General features: G+C 36.0%; 1 non-coding gene across 1 annotated transcript; it reads left to right on the forward strand.

Annotated features, from left to right (window-relative positions):
• Nucleotides 1-4,498: 4,498 nt before the first annotated feature.
• LOC127743492 (small nucleolar RNA R71) lies at nt 4,499-4,606 on the forward strand. The gene has a single exon (XR_008004883.1). It is a non-coding gene; the product is annotated as a small nucleolar RNA R71 (small nucleolar RNA).
• The last annotated feature ends 4,744 nt before the right edge of the window (nt 4,607-9,350 follow it).

The raw sequence follows: 9,350 nt of genomic DNA on the forward strand, positions 1-9,350 counted from the left end.
ATGGTTAGGGACAGCTTGATTTAGCCGCTTAGGCCTGGATTTATTTCCTTGGACCCTCCTATCCATTGATGCTCAAAGCCTTGGATCCTTTTTTAACCCTTGCCTTTTGGTTTTAAAGGCTATCGGCTTTTTCTGCTTGCTTTTTCTTTTTCTTTCTATTTTTTTTGCCACTTTTTTTGCAAGCTTTTGCTATTCACTGCTTTTTCTTGCTTCAAGAATCAAATTTATGATTTTTCAGATTATCGGTAACATTTCTCTTTGTTCATCATTCTTTCAAGAGCCAACAATTTTAATATTCATAAACAGCAAGATAAAAAATATGCACTGTTCAAGCATTCATTCAGAAAATAAAAAGTATTGTCACCACATCAATATAATTAAACTAAATTCAAGGATAAATTTGAAACTCATGTACTTCTTGTTCTTTTTATATTAAAATATTTTTCATTTAAGAGAGATGAAGGATTTATGGAATTATTCATAGCCTTAAGACATAGTTACTAAATACTAATGATCATGTAGGAAAGACACAAACATAAATAAACATTAAGCATAAAAATCGAAAAACAGAGAAATAAGAACAAGGAATGAGTCCACCTCAATGATGGTGGCGCTTTCTTCTTGAAGAACCAATGATGTCGTTGAGCTCTTCTATGTCTCTTCCTTGCCTTTGTTGCTCCTCCCTCATTACTCTTTGATCTTCTCTAATTTCATGGAGAATGATAGAGTGCTCTTGATGTTCCACTCTTAATTGATCCATATTGTAACTCAAGCCTTCTAAAGAAGTGTTGAGTTGTTCCCAAAAATTGTTGGGAGAAAAGTGCATCCCTTGAAGCATTTCGGGGATTTCTTGGTAATGAGCTTCCTCATGCGTCTTTTGGGATCCATGAGTGGGCTCTCTTGTTTGCTCTATCCTCTTCTTAGTGATGGGCTTATCCTCCTCAATGGGGATGTCTCCTTCTATGATAACTCCAGCTGAGTAACATAGATGGCAAATAAGATGAGGAAAAGCTAGCCTTGCCATGGTGGAGGACTTTTCGACTATTTTGTAGAATTCAAGGGAGATGACTTCATGAACTTCTACTTCCTCTCCATTCATGATGCTATGAATCATGATAGCCCGATCCACAGTAACTTCATATCGGTTGCTAGTGGGGATGATGAAGCGTTGGATGAACTCCAACCATCCTCTAGCCACAGGCTTGAGGTCCAATCTTCTTAATTGAACCGGCTTGCCTTTGGAGTCACTTTTCCATTGATCTCCTTCCACACATATGTCGATAAGGACTTGGTCCAACCTTTGATCAAAGTTGACCCTTCTAGTGTAGGGGCGTGCATCTCCTTGCATCATGGGCAAGTTGAATGCTAACCTCATATTTTCCGAACTAAAATCTAAGTATTTCCCCCGAACCATTGTAAGATAATTCTTTGGATTCGAGTTCACACTTTGATCATGGTTCCTAGTGATCCATGCATTGGCATAGAACTCTTGAACCATTTAAGATTCTGACTTGTTGAATGGGGTTGGTCAGAACTTCCCAACCTCTTCTTTGGATCTCATGTCGGATCTTCGGATACTCATTTTTTTTTTAGCTTGAAAGGGACCTCAGGGATCACCTTTTTCTTGGCCACAACATCATAAAAGTGGTCTTGATGGGCTTTGGAGATGAATCTCTCCATCTCCCATGATTCGGAGGTGGAAACTTTTATCTTTCCTTTCCCTTTTCTAGAGGTTTCTCCAGCCTTAGGTGCCATCAATGGTTATGAAAAAACAAAAAGCTATGCTTTTACCATACCAAACTTAGAATATTGCTCACCCTCGAGCAAGAGAAGAAATAATAGATGAAGAAGAGGAAGATATGGAGGAGAGGGAGAGAGGGTAGTGTTTCGGCCAAGGAGGAGAAGAGAGGGTTGTGTTGTGTGAAAAGGAAGAAGAATGGAGGGTTTATATAGTGGAGGGAGAGGGGTTAAGGTTCGGCCATATTGGGTGGGTTTGGGTGGGAAAGGAATTTGAATTTGAAGGTAGGTGGAGTTTGTGGGGAAGAGTGGATGGATGTGAGTGGTGAAGAGGTGATGGAGAAGAGAGATTGAGGTGATTGGTGAAGGGTTTTGGGGAAGAGTGTTTATTGGATTGTGTGGAAAAAGAGAGAGAGGGTGAGTTGAGGTAGGTGGGGATCCTGTGGGGTCCACAGATCCTGAGATGATCCTGTGGGGTCCACAGATCCTAAGGTGTCAAGGATTAGCATCCCTGCACCAATAAGGCGTGTAAAATGCCCTCTGCATGCAATCCTGGCATTCAACGCCAGATTGATGCTTGTTTCTGGCGTTGAATGCCAGTTCCATGCTTGTTTTGGGCGTTCAACGCCCATTTGCAGCGTGTTTCTGGCGTTGAACGCCAGTTTCATGCTTGTTTCTGGCGTTCAGTGCCAGCTTTCCTCAGGGTGTATTCCTGGCATTTAAACGCCAGGATGTTGCTTATTTCTGACATTCAACACCAGATCCATGCTCTGTTCTGGCGTTGAACGCCAGCCAGATGCTTCTTACTGGTGTTTAAACGCCAGTAAGCCCTTCCTCCAGGGTGTGCTGTTTCTTCTGCTGTTTTTGATTCTATTTTTAATTTTAGTATTTATTTTGTGACTCCACATGATCATGAACCTAATAAAACATAAAGGAAAAATAAAATAAAAATAAAATTAGATAAATAAAAATTGGATTGCCTCCCAATAAGCGCTTCTTTAATGTCACTAGCTTGACAGTGGGCTCTCATGGAGCCTCACAGGTGATTAGGTCAATGTTGTAGACTCCCAACACCAAACTTAGAGTTTAGATGTGGGGATTCAACACCAAACTTAGAGTTTGGCTATGGCCTCCTAACATCAAACTTAGAGTTTGGCTGTGGCCTCCCAACATCAAACTTAGAGTTTGATTGTGGGGGCTTTGTTTGACTCTGTACTGAGAGAAGCTTTTCATGCTTCCTCTCCATGGTTGCAGAGGAACACCCTTGGGTTTTAAACACAAGGTAGTTCCCATTCAATTGAAGGACTAATTCTCCTCTGTTAACATCTATCACAGCTCCTGTTGTGGATAGGAAATGTCTTCCAAGGATGATGCATTCATCCTCCTCCTTCCTAGTTTCTAAGATTATGAAATCAGCAGGGATGTAAAGGCCTTCAACCTTTACTAACACGTCCTCTACTAATCCATAAGCTTGTCTTATTGACTTGTCTGCCATCTATAGTGAGAATATGGCAGGTTATACCTCAATGATCCCCATCTTCTCCATTACAGAGAGTGGCATAAGATTTATGCCTGACCCCAGGTCACACAGAGCATTTTCAAAGGTCATGGTGCCTATAGTACAAGGTATTAAGAATTTACCAGGATCTTGTCTCTTTTGAGGTAAGGTTTGTTGAACCCATGTATCTAGTTCACTAATGAGCAAGAGAGGTTCACCTTCCCAAGTCTCATTACCAAACAACTTGGCATTCAGCTTCATGATGACTCCTAGATATTGAGCAACTTGCTCTCCAGTTACATCTTTATCCTCTTCAGAGGAAGAATAGTCTTTAGAGCTCATAAATGGCAGAAGGAGATTTAATGGGATCTCTATGGTCTCTATATGAGCCTCAGATTCCTTCAGGTCCTCAATAAGGAACTCCTTCTTGCCTGGGAGACGTCCCATGAGGTCTTTCTCATTGAGATTCATGTCCTCCCCTTCCTCTCTAGGTTCGGCCATTTTGATTATATCAATGGCCTTGCACTCTCTTTTTGTATTCTCTTCAGTATTACTTGGGAGAGTACTAGGAGGAGTTTCACTGACTTTCTTACTCAGCTGGCCCACTTGTGCCTCCAAATTTCTAATGGAGGACCTTGTTTCACTCATGAAACTTAAAGTGGCCTTAGACAGATCAGAGACTAAGTTTGCTAAATTAGAAGTGCTCTGCTCAAAATTCTCTGTCTGTTGCTGAGAAGATGATGGATAAGGCTTGTAGTTGCTGAGCCTATTTCTTCCACCATTATTAAAGCCTTGTTGAGGCTTTTGTTGATCCTTCCATAAGAAATTTGGATCATTTCTCCATGATGAATTATAGGTGTTTCCATAAGGTTCACCTATGTAATTTACCTCTGCTATTGCAGGGTTCTCAGGATCATAAGCTTTTTCTTCAGAAGATGCCTCTTTAGTACTATTGGATGCATTTTGCCATCCATTCAGACTTTGAGAAATCATGTTGACTTGTTGAGTCAACATTTTGTTTTGAGCCAATATGGCATTCAGAGCATCAATTTCAAGAACTCCCTTCCTTTGAGGCATCCCATTACTCACGGAATTCCTCTCAGAAGTATAGATGAATTGGTTATTTGCAACCATGTCAATGAGTTCTTGAGGTTCTGCAGGCGTTTTCTTTAGGTGAATGGATCCACATGCAGAATGGTCCAGTAACATCTTAGAGAATTCAGATAGGCCATAATAGAATATATCCAAAATGGTCCATTCAGAAAGCATGTCAGAAGGACACCTTTTGGTCATCTGCTTGTATCTTTCCCAAGCTTCATAGAGGAATTCACCATCTTTTTGTTTGAAGGTCTGAACATCCACTCTAAGCTTGCTCAGCTTTTGAGGAGGAAAGAACTTAGCCAAGAAGGCCGCGACCAGCTTATCCCATGAGTCCAGGCTATCTTTAGGTTGTGAATCCAACCATATTCTAGCTCTGTCTCTTACAGCAAAGGGAAAAAGCATGAGCCTGAAGACTTCAGGATCTACTCCATTAGTCTTAACAGTCTCACAGATCTGCAAAAACTCAGTTAAAAACTGGTAGGGATCTTTTGATGGAAGTCCATGAAACTTGCAGTTCTGTTGCAGTAGAGCAACCAGTTGAGGTTTCAGCTCAAAGTTATTTGCTCCAATAGCAGGGATTGAGATGCTTCTTCCATCAAACTTGGAAGTAGGTGTAGTATAATCACCAAGCATCCTCCTTGTATTATTATTTTCGGCTACCATCTCCTCTTTCTTTTTTGAAAATTTCTGTAAGATTGTCTCTGGATTGTTGTAATTTAGCTTCTCTTAGTTTCCTCTTCAGAGTCCTTTCAGGTTCAGGATCTGCCTCAACAAGAATGTTCTTGTTCTTGCTCCTGCTCATATGAAAAAGAAGGGAACAGAAAATAATAATAGGGATCCTCTTTACCACAGTAGAAAGATTCCTTTATGTTAGTAGAAGAAGAAAGGAATAAAAGAAGAAAAAGGTAAGAATCCAAACACAAGGGTGAAGACAGGTTCAGATTCTTGAGATGAAGAGAAGTGTTAGTAAATAAATAAATAAATAGAAGAAGATGAAAGAGAAGAGTTTTCGAAAATTAATTTTGAAAAATAAGTTAATGATTTTTGAAAATTAAAGGAAGAATTAAAATTAAAATTAAAATTTAAAACAATTAGTTAATTAAAAGAATTTTGAAAAAGAGGGAGGTAATTTTCGAAAATTAGAGAGCTAAAATTAGTTATGTGGTTTTGAAAAAGATAAAAAAAAAACAAAAGTTAATTGGTTAGTTAAGAAAGATTTGAAAATCAATTTTGAAAAGATAAGAAGTTGGAAGATATTTTGAAATCAAATTTTTGAAAAAGATATGATTTAAAAAGATATGATAAAAAGATATGATTAAAAAGATATGGTTGAAAAGATTTAATTTTTAAAATTAAAATTAATTACATGACTAACAAGAAACTAAAAGATATGATTCTAGAATTTAAAGATTGAACCTTTCTTAACAAAAAAGTAACAAACTTCAAATTTTTGAATCAATCACATTAATTGTTAGTAAAGTTTTTGAAATTTTGAAATAAAGATAAGAAAAAGATTTTAAAATTCAAATTAAAAATTTTCGAAAAATAGTAAGAAAAATGAAAAAGATTTGATTTTTTGAAAAAGTTTTGAAAAGATAAGATTTTTAAATTTGACTTATGAGAAATAGCTAAGTTTTAAAATTTTTTGACTAAGTCAACTCAAATTTTCGAAATTTATGAGAGAAAAAAGGAAAAGATATATATTTTTTATTTTTAAATTTTGAATGATGAGAGGAAAAAACATAAAAATGACCCAAAACATGAAAATTTTTGGATCAAAACCAATGATGTATGCAAGAACACTATGAATGTCAAGATGAACACCAAGAACACTTTGAAGATCATGATGAACATCAAGAACATATTTTTGAAAAATTTTTTATGCAAAGAAAACATGCAAGACACCAAACTTAGAAATCTTTAATGCTTAGACACTATGAATGCAAAAAATGCACATGAAAAATAATAAAAGACACAAAACACGAAAACATCAAGATCAAACAAGAGGACTTACCAAGAACAACTTGAAGATCATGAAGAACACATGCATGAATTTTCGAAAAATGCAAAAGTTTTTAAAATATGCAATTGACATCAAACTTAAAATTGACTCTAGACTCATACAAGAAACACAAAATATATATATTTTTATGATTTTATTATTTTTTTGGATTTTTTGAAAATTAATCTTTAGAAAAACGAAAATAAAGAAAATTTTTTTGAAAGACTTTTTGAAAAATTTTTGAAAAGAAAATTACCTAATCCGAGCAACAAGACGAACTGTCAATTGTCCAAACTCGAACAATCCCCGACAACGGCGCCAAAAACTTGGTGTTGTTGCCGGATTAAAAACTTGGCACCATTGTGGTCTGGAAACAATTGTGAAATTGTTGTTCGAAATTGATCCCCGGCAACGGCGCCAAAAACTTGGTGCACGAAATTGTGATCTCTAATAATGGCATTCAACTTGGTATGCACGTTTATAACTCAGCACTTTCTTCACAACCTCGCACAACTAACCAGCAAGTGCACTGGGTCGTCCAAGTAATAAACCTTACGTGAGTAAGGGTCGATCCCACGGAGATTGTTGGTATGAAGCAAGCTATGGTCATCTTGTAAATCTCAGTTAGGTGGATAATAAATGGTTATGGAGTTTTGATGAGCGGATAATTTATATACTTTTTGGCATTGTTTTTAGGTAGTTTTTAGTAAGTTCAAGCTACTTTTAGGGATGTTTTCATTAGTTTTTATGTTAAATTCACATTTCTGGACTTTACTATGATTTTGTGTGTTTTTCTGTGATTTCAGGTAATTTCTGACTGAAATTGAGGGATTTGAGCAAAACTCTAAAAAAGGCTAACAAAAGGACTAATGATGCTGTTGGAATCTGACCTCCCTGCACTCGAAATGGATTTTCTGGAGCTACAGAACTCCAATTGGTGCGCTCTCAATGGCGTTGGAAAATAGACATCCAGAGCTTTCCAGAAATATATAATAGTCTATACTTTATTCGGAAATTGATGACGTAACTTGGCGTTGAACGCCAAGTACAAGCTGCTGTCTGGAGTTAAACGCCAAAAAAACGTCATGATCAGGAGTTGAACGCCCAAAACACGTTATGACTTGGAGTTCAACTCCAAGAAAAGCCTCAGCTCGTGGATAGATCAAGCTCAGCCCAAGCATACACCAAGTGGGCCCCGGAAGTGGATTTATGCATCAATTACTTACTCATGTAAACCCTAGTAGCTAGTCTAGTATATATAGGACATTTATCTATTGTATTAGACATCTTTGATCTCATCTTTGATCTCAGTTTTGTTTTATTCTTCATCTTAGGGGATCATTGATCACGTTAGAGAGGGCTGGTCATTCGGCCGTGATGACAAGCGCAAAAGAATCAAGGGATTCTATTCCAACCTGATTGAGAACCGACAGATGATTAGCCGTGCTGTGACAGAGCATAGGAACGTTTTCACTGAGAGGATGGGATGTAGCCATTGACAACGGTGATGCCCTACATATAGCTTGCCATGGAAAGGAGTAGGAAGGATTGGATGAATGTAATAAGAAAATAGAGATACGAGAGGAGCACAGCATCTTCACACGCTTATCTGAAATTTCCACTATTAATTTACATAAGTATTTCTATCCCTTTTAATTTCTATTTATTAATTAATTTTTGAATTCACTATAAACCATTTTAATATGCCTAACTGAGATTTACAAGGTGACCATAGCTTGCTTCATACCAACAATCTCTGTGGGATCGACCCTTACTCATGTAAGGTATTACTTGGATGACCTAGTATACTTGCTGGTTAAGTTGAACGGAGTTGTGAGATTCTCTAACAGTGCCTGGAACTCTTGTATCACAATTTCGTCCACCAAGTTTTTGGCGCCGTTGCCGGGGAATGTTTGAATTATAATTACGTGCAACCACAGCACCAAGTTGATCCGGCAACAACACCAAGTTTTTGGCGTCGTTGCCGGGGATTGTTCGAGTATGGACAACTGACGGTTCATCTTGTTGCTCAGATTAGGTAATTTTTTTTATTTTCTTTTCAAAAAGTTTTCAGAATTTTTCTTTTATTTTCGTTTTTCTAAAAGAATATTTTCGAAAAAATAAAATAAAAATACAAAAAAATTAGAAAATCATAAAAATCAAAAATATTTTGTGTTTCTTGTTTGAGTCTTGAGTCAATTTTTAAGTTTGGTGTCAATTGCATGCTTTTAAAATTTTTTTCTTGCATTTTTTGAAAATTCATGCATTCATGGTGTTCTTCATGATCTTCAAGTTGTTCTTGACAAGTCTTCCTGTTTGATCTTGATGTTTTCTTATTTTGTGTTGTTTGTTGTTTTTCATGTGCATTTTTTGTTTGTTAGAGTCCATGCATTAAAGATTTCTAAGTTTGGTGTCTTGCATGTTTTCTTTGCATAAAAAATTTTTCAAAATTATATTCTTGATGTTCATCATGATCTTCAAAGTGTTCTTGGTGTTCATCTTGACATTCAGAGCATTCTTGCATGCATTCATTGTTTTGATCTAAAAATTTCATCCATTGAGTATTTTTGTTGTTTTTCTCTCTCATCATTAAAAATTCAAAAATCAAAAAAATATCTTTTCCTTATTTTTCTCCAAATTTTCAAAAATTTGAGTTGACTTAGTCAAAAATTTTCAAAATTAGTTGTTTTTTACAAGTCAAGTCAAATTTTCAATTTTAAAAATCTTATCTTTTTAAAATCTTTTTCAAAAATTATATCTTTTTCATTTTTTCCATTTTTCGAAAATTTCAAAAATCTTTTCCAAAATATTTTTCAAAATATTTTTCTTATCTTTATATCATATTTTCGAAAATTCATTAATAATTAATGTGATTGATTCAAAAATTTGAAGTTTGTTACTTTCTTGTTAAGAAAGGTTCAATCTTTAAGTTCTAGAATCTTATCTTGTAGTTTCTTGTTAGTGAAGTAAGTAATTTCAAATTTAAAAATTAAATCTTTTTATCTTTTATCT

The sequence above is a fragment of the Arachis duranensis genome, chromosome 10, assembly GCF_000817695.3.
Source record: "Arachis duranensis cultivar V14167 chromosome 10, aradu.V14167.gnm2.J7QH, whole genome shotgun sequence".
Taxonomy (NCBI): domain Eukaryota; kingdom Viridiplantae; phylum Streptophyta; class Magnoliopsida; order Fabales; family Fabaceae; genus Arachis; species Arachis duranensis.